Raw genomic sequence first — 9721 nt, forward strand, 5'->3', positions numbered from 1 at the left:
CTCTCTTCCAGCATTTTTCCTGAGGAATTCTCTGGGTCAGGGAGGGAGGAATTAGAACCATTTACCTGGCCATTATGTCTTCCGGAAGTTCAAGAAGGCACGTTTCAAACCTTTGGGCTGCAAGCCTCAGCAGTAGATATCTTACAGCTGGAGGTGTTGCACTGCTGCCTCTCGTTGCTTCGACAGACTCCCATCCTGTGTTGAGAGGCTTGGGCATCTCTGCCGGTTTCGGGTGCCCAGCTTTCTCCCAGCCTGGATCACTGGCTGGTTTCCGCAGCTGCTTCCACTTTGGTGCTGTCTGGTGCAGCTCCACATGATGAGCGCTTTCCCAGCCTACAGCTCTGTCCCATCAACATTTCGGACTCTCCTGACTTGGAAATTTGCCCCACTCAGTCTGCTAGCAGCTTCCAACTCTCTCAAATCTGCTCAGATTCATTTTTTTAGAGGTATCTGACCGAACTTGCGAGAAAGCTCCAGTAAGATGCTACTTTCATGTGGCCATCTTGGCTCTGCCCCCCCCCCCCCGAAGACTTCTTCAGAGCCCTGAGATTGCTCACCTCTAGAACAGAGATGAGAGAGGTCTCTAGAGTCTCTGGTTTGACAGCCATTCCTGCTTCAGATGGGACTTCCTAAATCAAGCTATTCCATTTTGACTTATGATAATGAACCAAGTTTCCCTTCACAGACTCCAGGAGAGTGGCTGGGTACCAAGCTATGCCAGAAGTCTATGCCTAGGGACAGGTTAATTATCTCAATGTCCCCTTTTCATGCAACTGAACTTTTCCTGCTTCAGACCCTATCTGAGGTGTGGAGTGGTTTCTTTATACCTGAAAGGCCTTCCTCTTTCTAGTTCAAAGTCTCCAACTCTAATAACCTTTAAGCTAAGAGGCTCATCCTTATACTTTTATTTTCATTTTTCACTAAATCCCAGATCTTAGTCTTCCCATCATCAGTTTCTTTATTGTATATGGAGTAAAAAGGTATTATATTTTAGTTTATAACAAAATCAAGCTGTTTGGAGGAAAAGATAATGATCAATTCAAGATTGGGAATGTTCTTAATTCCCCCTACCCCAGAACTGGTGACTAGATGGAAAGAAGAAGGAGGTCTAAATGGTTAGTAATATTAGCATACGTATACATGCACATATAAACACACACATATACTAGATATATTTACATAGGTATACATACAAATACATTCCCATGTGTGCATATCACACTCTACAAATATCTGATTTCCTCTTCACAACAATCCTGTGAAGTAGGCGCTATTATTATTTCCATTTATAGATAAGCAAACTGAGGCAGATAGAGGTGAAGTGACTTGCCCGGGGTCACACAGCTACTAAGTGTTTGAGGCTAGATTTGAACCCGGATCTTCCTGAATACAAGTCCACTCTTCTATCCACTGTGCCACCCAGCTCGCCAGATTAGTTTAAGATAATGGTTTTTTTTCTCCTCAAGGGCAAGCTTACATTCCTGTTGTTCCTTTTTGCAAAATAATTCAATAGCCATTTGAAAATGAGGCAGTTTTGTTAGGCCCCTAAGTGACACTATGTGTAGAGAGCTAGACTTAGAAGACCGGAGTTCAAATCCAGCTTCATATCCTTAATAGCAGTTTATTGTTAATGTATTAAATGTATTGTTAATGTACCATTAATGCAATGGGAAGATCTTTCCCATCCACTAAAAGGCCCATGTGACCTGTCTGAATCACATGGAGGTCTGAGTCACATAAGCCTGTGGTGGGAAGAGCTTGCCAAGCAGGTGGAACACGAATGGGCAGAGCAGGAAGGGTGGAGCAGAGCTGAGAGGAAGTGAGACAGAGCAATCAGAGATGGGAGAGAGAGACAGAGACAGAGTTGCTGCTAGCATGAGTGAGAGAGGGAGTGATTTTGCCCTGGTTATTGGAAGGCCCTAACAGAAGGAAGGCTTGGGTATGGTGGTGCCCCCTGCATTGATAAGGTGTATAGATTTCTTTGTTGCTATGATGGAGTTGGCTTTCTGGTGTTGGGATGTGGGTTTCTGGTATTTGAATAAATGTTTTGGTTCTATGTTCCATGGAGAGAGTCTGTTATATTTTGTGATTCAGAACTATGCTGGCATATTCATAACTGCCATAGGCTCTGTGAGTATTGCATTAGTGCTACATTTGGCGATGAGGATGATATTGCAGAGTATCAGACCTCTATTTGGTGGCAGGAAGGCTTTAGGGAAAGAAATGGATATCCCAGGATGGGGGGCATTTACCTTATTCCTCCCTGGCAAGAGAATGGGCTAAAAGCACAGGACTCTGTGAAAACTGGGAAGTGAGGCTACTGGAGGGAGGACCCAGAGATTTAGAAAGATGTTTGCAAGGAATACCAATAGAACCTGGGAAAGAACTGTCAGGGGTGTGTAGGAGAGGCTGGGCCTTGCCAACAAGTTATCATATTATGTGTGAAAGCAGAGACAAGCTACTGGAGGGAAAAGTTCAGATGGAAAAGGAGTTAGCTGGTTTGCATGAGAAGATTTCTGCACTACAGCATTTGAACTTTCCTTTAGAAGAGCAAGCTCATGTGGGAGAAGAAAAAGCAGTTGTTAATTTACCTTAGGTAAAGAAGTAAAAAAGTAACAAGAGAAAGGTACATGCAGCCCTTGCAGAGGCTGGGCTGGGTTGGGGCCCAAACACCTTTCAGGAGGATTCATGGGAGGAGAATGAAACAAAGTTAAGTGAGGAAGCTTCTAATGAGAAGTTCGACCAATACTATGAAGGAAACAGGAGAACCGGGGAGGGGGGGCACATAGTGTTTAGGGAAATAAATGAGGGTTTTTCTGAGCAAGCAGTCACAGCTATTTTGAATGAATTCACCCAAAAAATGGGATAATTGTTAGTATTTCCGATGATGAGAATCAGTGATGAAGGGGCCAGAGGAGTAGGCATAGATAACATAGATTGTTGGCAATTCATAGGAATTAGTCAGAATCATTTTGTACAGCAAGCTTTTAGGGATTGCCATATGCAAGGAGGTAACAATGCAACTAATCTCTTAGCTTTAGCTCCAATAGGATGTAGCAGACAGTATCCTATTGCCTCTAGGTAGCCCAGTGGAAATAGACGTTGGCACTCACTTAAAGACTGTATGACAAAGTTAAAGAAAGAGGTAATGAAGATTGCAATTATGATGGGGGCTGCAAATGCCTATCACAGTACCCCCTTAGTAGTTTCCCACAGAAATTTCATAGTGAAGATGGCTCCTCCAGCTTGTAAGCATCTAATTCTGATTCTACTAATTGGTGAAATAGGGAACCTTCTTTTGGAGGTGCTGGATAAGATTTCACAGTTAAAGGACTTAGGAGAATGGAGAAAAGATAAATGTCCTCAGGAGAGAGACATAAATAGCCAGCAGATTCAATGTCAGAATAGATTAACAAGGAAGGAATTATTTACTGCTCTATTGAGAGCAAGGATAGATTTTGGAGGAATAGATAGTATCCCAACTAATTAACTGTATAAGCTGTATCTATATAAGATGTACCTAGAAAAGGGACTTAATATTAGACTGAATAGGGAGGTAAGAACTGCCCCTACAGATCATCCTGAATCATTGTATCCAAGTTTGTTACACCTTCAGGGATAATAGGTAATTGGCCAAGTCCCAGTTCATATTAAAGAAATACACAGCAGCAAGAAGGATAGGAAGTAGTAGCATTTTAATTGGTTCATAGACTCCAGGAACATGGCTGACTCTATATTGACCTTGCTTCTGGTTATGTCATTTCTTTTTGGCTTTTCAACTTGTTTCCTAGATTTGCCTCCTGCAGGTTTGGTGCCCTCTGCCTGTAGATTCCTGACTACTTGAGCTGGATGTCACCCCTTGTCCAAGACTATGCTGTGTCACCCCTGGACCTGGCATCAACCATGCTCCGGGTGCCAACTTAAGAACTGACTCTTCAAATGGGACCTCTTGGGACAGGGACAGCTCTATGTCCAATTTCAGCAGGAAGTAGCTATAGAAGAAGAGACCTTTGTTCCTTACTCCAAGGGGAATGATGGGGTACTTGTGCTCAAGCCCCACTCCAAGTTTTCTTTTACGTGTTTATCTTGTTTTATCCCTGTTATATTGTACTGTTCTATTGACACCAGTTATGCCTAAACTCCCATTGACCTATGTAATTGATAGGAAACATCTTTGGGCCGTATGTATTGTTAATATATTGAATGTATTATTAATGCAATGGGAAGATCTTTCTCATCCATTTATAGACCCATGTGACCTATCTAATTTACACGGAAGTCTGAGTCACATGAGCCTGTGGTGGGAGGAGCTTGCCAAATGGGTGGAGCAAGAAGGGTGGGAGCAGCAACTGGTGGATCAGGAAGGGTGGAGCAGAGCTGAGAGGAAGTGGCACAGATCAGTCAGAGCTGGGAGAGAGAGATACACACCAGAGCAGCTGCTAGCATGAGTGAGAGAGGGAGTGATTTTGCCCTGGTTGTGGGAAGTCCCTAACAGAAGGAAGGCTTAGGGATAGTGGTGCCCCCTGCATTGATAAGGTGTATAGATTTCTTTGTTGCTATGACGGAGTTGGATTTCTAGTGTTGGGATTTGGCTTTCTGGTGTTAGAATAAATATTTTGGTTCTGTCTTCCATGGAGAGAGTCTGTTATATTTTGCGATTCAGAACTGCGCCAGCATATTCATAGCATTCACATACAGTCTGACTCATACTCAAAAGGAACCCCATTACAACATTATAGCATAAGAGCTTTTGCTTCAAGATCTCCAAGGAGGGAGAGAGAATCCACTTTTTCTCCAGGCAGCCCATTTCACAAACTGTTGGTACATTAATGTGATTTTTTAAAAATGGAGGATGTAGATGGTTTTTGTTTTCATCGGTAAAGATTGCTAATAATGCCTTACTTAGCATTGTTTTTTGTATACCCAGAACTCAGCACAGTGTCTAGGACCTAGCAAGTACTTAATAAGTGTTTTATCTCTTTGTCTTAATTTTATTTCACTAAATTTCATTTATTTCTTGTCCTTTCTCATCTTGCTTTAAAATTTAAAGAGATTTTTCCACCTCTATCCTGGCTATAAAGTTAAACTATTGTATCTAAAGCAAGATGCTGAGCGACTTTATAGAGAATGAAGTAAGTTATATCAGGTATATACCACAAATGCTTTCATCTCACTGTCTCTAACTCAGGGCTCTCTTGATCCCTTACTGTTCTTCCAAACACACCCACAGGATTGCTCCTTATAGAAGCTTATTGCTTGAAACCTCATAGCTCAGGTCTTCTAATGAGTATCACAGAAGATCTTTAAATGGCCAGATGAGAAGTAAATTGAGAAAACTGTGATCAATCTGCAGGTCAGGTCCTGTCCTTACCACAACTAACTGATTATGCATTTTTTCTGTGATTTTAGAAATTACTCCCCTAAACTTCTGAGGAATAATGGAACCTAGTTAAAAACAAACAAATAAAAAAGAAACCTGAAGTTATTTCTTTAAAAAAGCCAACAGTATGTCAGGAGATTGAGGTTGTCAACTGGACCAAAACTGGCCTCTAACCTGTGGGGTGGTCAGAGCTGAACAGAGCAGGCTAGAGACAGTAAAGTCAGGAATCAAACAGAAGTTTAATTTCAAAGTGAGGGAAATGGCTTGCAAGCAAGGACACCTGTGCCTGGCCCGACTGGTGGGACCCGAGGCATTGGGGCTGAACATCAACAAAATACCTGATAATACTGATAAAACTTGAGCTTTTAGGTTATACAGGTTTATCCAGAAAGTGGGTGATGGGTGGGATTACAAAGGTAGAGATAAAGCTCAACCTTTAGGCAAGTTTCTTTGGGATGTGGGTGGTAAGTTAAGTTTACAATGAAAAGGAACCACAAAAGGGAATATTAAATTTAGCTTGATTATTCTTAGCAAAAAATAATGAAAATCAGTTTTTGGTTTTATACTCTATTAGAGGTCTTGGGATGTAGAGATGGGCTTTATGTATTGGTATAGAATGGGTTCATTGGTCTGAGAGGTCTTGTAAATGATGGAGTAGAGTAAATGTTGGGGTAAGGAAGAGAAAGGCTTGGAGGCAGGGGACAGATATGTATTGGCAACCAAAAATGGGCTCCTTAGCACTTAGTCAACAAGTGCCCTTGACTAGTTTGGCTTTTTCCCCTGAACTGAATGCTGTTTGTATCTTGGACTGGAGTAAGCTTGTCGGCCCCTTCGCCTTGCTTCCCTTGCTTAAGCTGATGGAGGGGGCCTGTGCTTTTCTGGTCGACCCCTTCGCCTTGCTTCCCTTGCTTAAGCTGATGGAGGGGGCCTGTGCTTTTCTGGTCGACCCCTTCGCCTTGCTTGGGCAGATTGGGGGGGGGCCTGTGCTTTCCCCGGCGTGCCTTGCACCCCCGCAGAAGCTGGATGGTTAAAAGCAGCTCCCGTTGGAACCAGAGGCAGTTACAGCTACAGTTACAGCTACAGTTACAGAGGCAGTTACGGCTACAGTTACAGTTACAGTTACAGCTACAGTTGCAGTCACAGCCACAGCCACAGACACAGCTGAAGCAGGAGCTGCCAGTAGCAGAGCTGACCTACGGGAGGAAGCTGAACAAAGACTTCAGGCCAGTGGGTAATCTTATTACCATAGAGGGGGAAGCATGATTTTGCTTTATGCAATCATGCTTCTCTGTAGCCTCCTGGTTACTCTTTCAAGGCGTACTTATTGGGCCTGGAAGCCTTTGATCAATATATCAAAATGGGGTTGCTGGTTCATGGGTTGGTTACTGTGGAGCCTAAATATATGTTTTGATTCTTTTGCCTTCTACTTTGAGAGTTTCTTATATCCGGCGATTCCGAACGTTTCAGACATGTTTATGATCCTCTTTGAGATTATAAACTCTGCCCTCCTAATACATTTGGCGACGAGGATGGGATCGCTAGGTATAAGATCTCTATTTAGAAGCAGAACAATTCCAGAGGAAGAGATGAATATCCCAGGATGGGAGGATCCATTTTATTCCTCCCTAGCAAAAGAATTGGCTAAAAAAGCTGGACCCTGTGAAAACTGGGAACCAAGGCTACGGAGAGGAGATCCTAGGGATTTGGAAAAGTGTTTACGAGAAGTTGGGATTCAGTCAGGGGCATCACTATCTAGGCAAAGCTGGATGGTGTTATCAGCCTACCGGCTAGTATACGAAAGATTGAGATTAAGTGAAAGACATGGGGGCACTCCTACCCCACAGGAAGAAGGGGAATCTCAGATAGCAGGAGACCAAACTGACTCAAATGAGAACTTTTCTATTAATGTGGCTAAGAGCAACAGGAGACCAAAAAAGCCCAGAGTGCATTTCAACCCAGCCCAGAAAGAGCCTGACTGCCTGCTTCGTCCTAGCCATGGTGGCAGAGGAAGTGAGTGGGGAGAGAATGAGATAATGTTAGGGGCTGAGGCACAAAACACTACTGGGGTTCAGGATGTGCCTCACACAGAGAATAGGAGATGGTTAAATGATCAGACAAGGGCTCGACCCATACAAAGGAGGAAGACAGAAACCCGAGGTGAAGATTCAGTTACAAGGGAAATTCAGGAAGATTTCTCACCGCAAGAGGTCACAGATATTTTGAGTAGATTCAGCCAAAGAATAGGAGAACCATTGATATCTTGGATGGTAAGACTCAGTGATCAAGGTGCCAGTGGAATATCAGTAGATAGGACAGACTGTATGAGATTCATAGGTATCAGCCATGATCCTCTAGTTCAACAAGCTTTTAGGGAACATCATCAGCAAGGAGATGGTGATAGCAGGACTACTCTGTTGGCATTAGCCGCTGTGGGATGCAATAAGAGATATGCTACTGATTCTATGTGGCCCACTGAGCACAGACCCTGGTATTCACTTAGAGATTGTATCATGAGACTAAAGGAGGAGGTGATGAAGACTGCCATTATGATAGGAACCTCAGACAAATATTACAATGATCCAATGGGACTGCCTCATAGGAATTTAATAATTAGGACAGCTCCCCCTGCTTATAAACAACTAATTTTGAATTTATTACTTGGAGAAGTAGGGAGCCGTCTTACAACAGTGATAAATAAGATTTTACAGTTACATGACTTAGGTGACTGGGGAAGGGATAGATCTCCTCGAGAGAGAAAGGTGAATAACCAGCAAACTTGGCGCCAAAGGAGAGTAACAAGGAAAGAAATGTTTACTGCTTTATTGAGAGCAGGGGTAGGTTTTGAAATGATAGATGGAATTCCAACCAATGAATTATACAGAATGTATAGAGGACTTGATAACACGAGAAATAGGGAAATAAGAACTGCTCCTGCAAGCCCACAAGCCACTCAGACTGAAGGTGACCTTGTGTGATTAACGGATGAAAACTTGTACATCTGGGGAAAGGCTGGGAGGACAATCCTAGTCTCTATCTAGGATGGGATCCTCTTAGTTTAATTTTCCCATTGTGTTTCCTTGTACATCTGGGGAAAGGCTGAGAGGACAATCTTAGTCTCTATCTAGGGTGGGATCCTCTTGGCTTCCTCATTATGTTCCTTTTGAAAAGAAACATTTCCCACCTGAGTTTGGCTCTGATGTTGGATCTTTGCATAACTGAAATCTCAACCAAACTTGAGATGATTTTATTTGAAGAATTATAGTCCATACTTGTCTATTCTTTTTGTCCTTTGTTTTGGCTAACCTTGTTGCTAGTTTTGTTTCCTTCAGGCTTAAGCACCCTGCACTTTCCGGTGACTGCCTAAGCATGTAGCATTCTTGGAATTCCTGCCAGCTTGTTAAAGAAATGACTTCTGGAATGGGACTTTTTGGGGGCAGGGCCATCTCTACATCCAATTTCAGCATGAAGAAGCTATGGAAAATGAGACCTTCACCCCTCACCCCAAGATTTTGAGCCCCAATCGTTCAAGGGGGGTGGAAATGATGATAGTGTTCTGTTTACTTATTTTGTGTTATCCTTGCTGTGTTGTTTTATTGTTATGATATTATTGATCCTATGTAATGGATACAAGGATTTAGGGGTGGACATTTGAATTATTAATAATTATTTTGGGGATGATTGATTGAAGAGATTATCTTGCTGGGATCTAGGGGTGGATCACATTTGAATCGTAAACCAATATTTAGGAATGTCACCAAATGATATGTTTTGCTTTATAATGAATGATATGTTTTAGTTTCCTTTGTAATTGGATCACAATGTATGTTCTAGGATACATGGCTGATTAGATTATGTATCCTATAACAAGGGGTGGAGTGTATTGGCAACCAAAAATGGGCTCCTTAGCACTTAGTCAACAAGTGCCCTTGACTAGTTTGGCTTTTTCCCCTGAACTGAATGCTGTTTGTATCTTGGACTGGAGTAAGCTTGTCGGCCCCTTCGCCTTGCTTCCCTTGCTTAAGCTGATGGAGGGGGCCTGTGCTTTTCTGGTCGACCCCTTCGCCTTGCTTCCCTTGCTTAAGCTGATGGAGGGGGCCTGTGCTTTTCTGGTCGACCCCTTCGCCTTGCTTGGGCAGATTGGGGGGGGGCCTGTGCTTTCCCCGGCGTGCCTTGCACCCCCGCAGAAGCTGGATGGTTAAAAGCAGCTCCCGTTGGAACCAGAGGCAGTTACAGCTACAGTTACAGCTACAGTTACAGAGGCAGTTACGGCTACAGTTACAGTTACAGTTACAGCTACAGTTGCAGTCACAGCCACAGCCACAGACACAGCTGAAGCAGGAG

Source organism: Trichosurus vulpecula, chromosome 8 (assembly GCF_011100635.1).
Source record: "Trichosurus vulpecula isolate mTriVul1 chromosome 8, mTriVul1.pri, whole genome shotgun sequence".
In the NCBI taxonomy this organism is placed as follows: Eukaryota; Metazoa; Chordata; class Mammalia; order Diprotodontia; family Phalangeridae; genus Trichosurus; species Trichosurus vulpecula.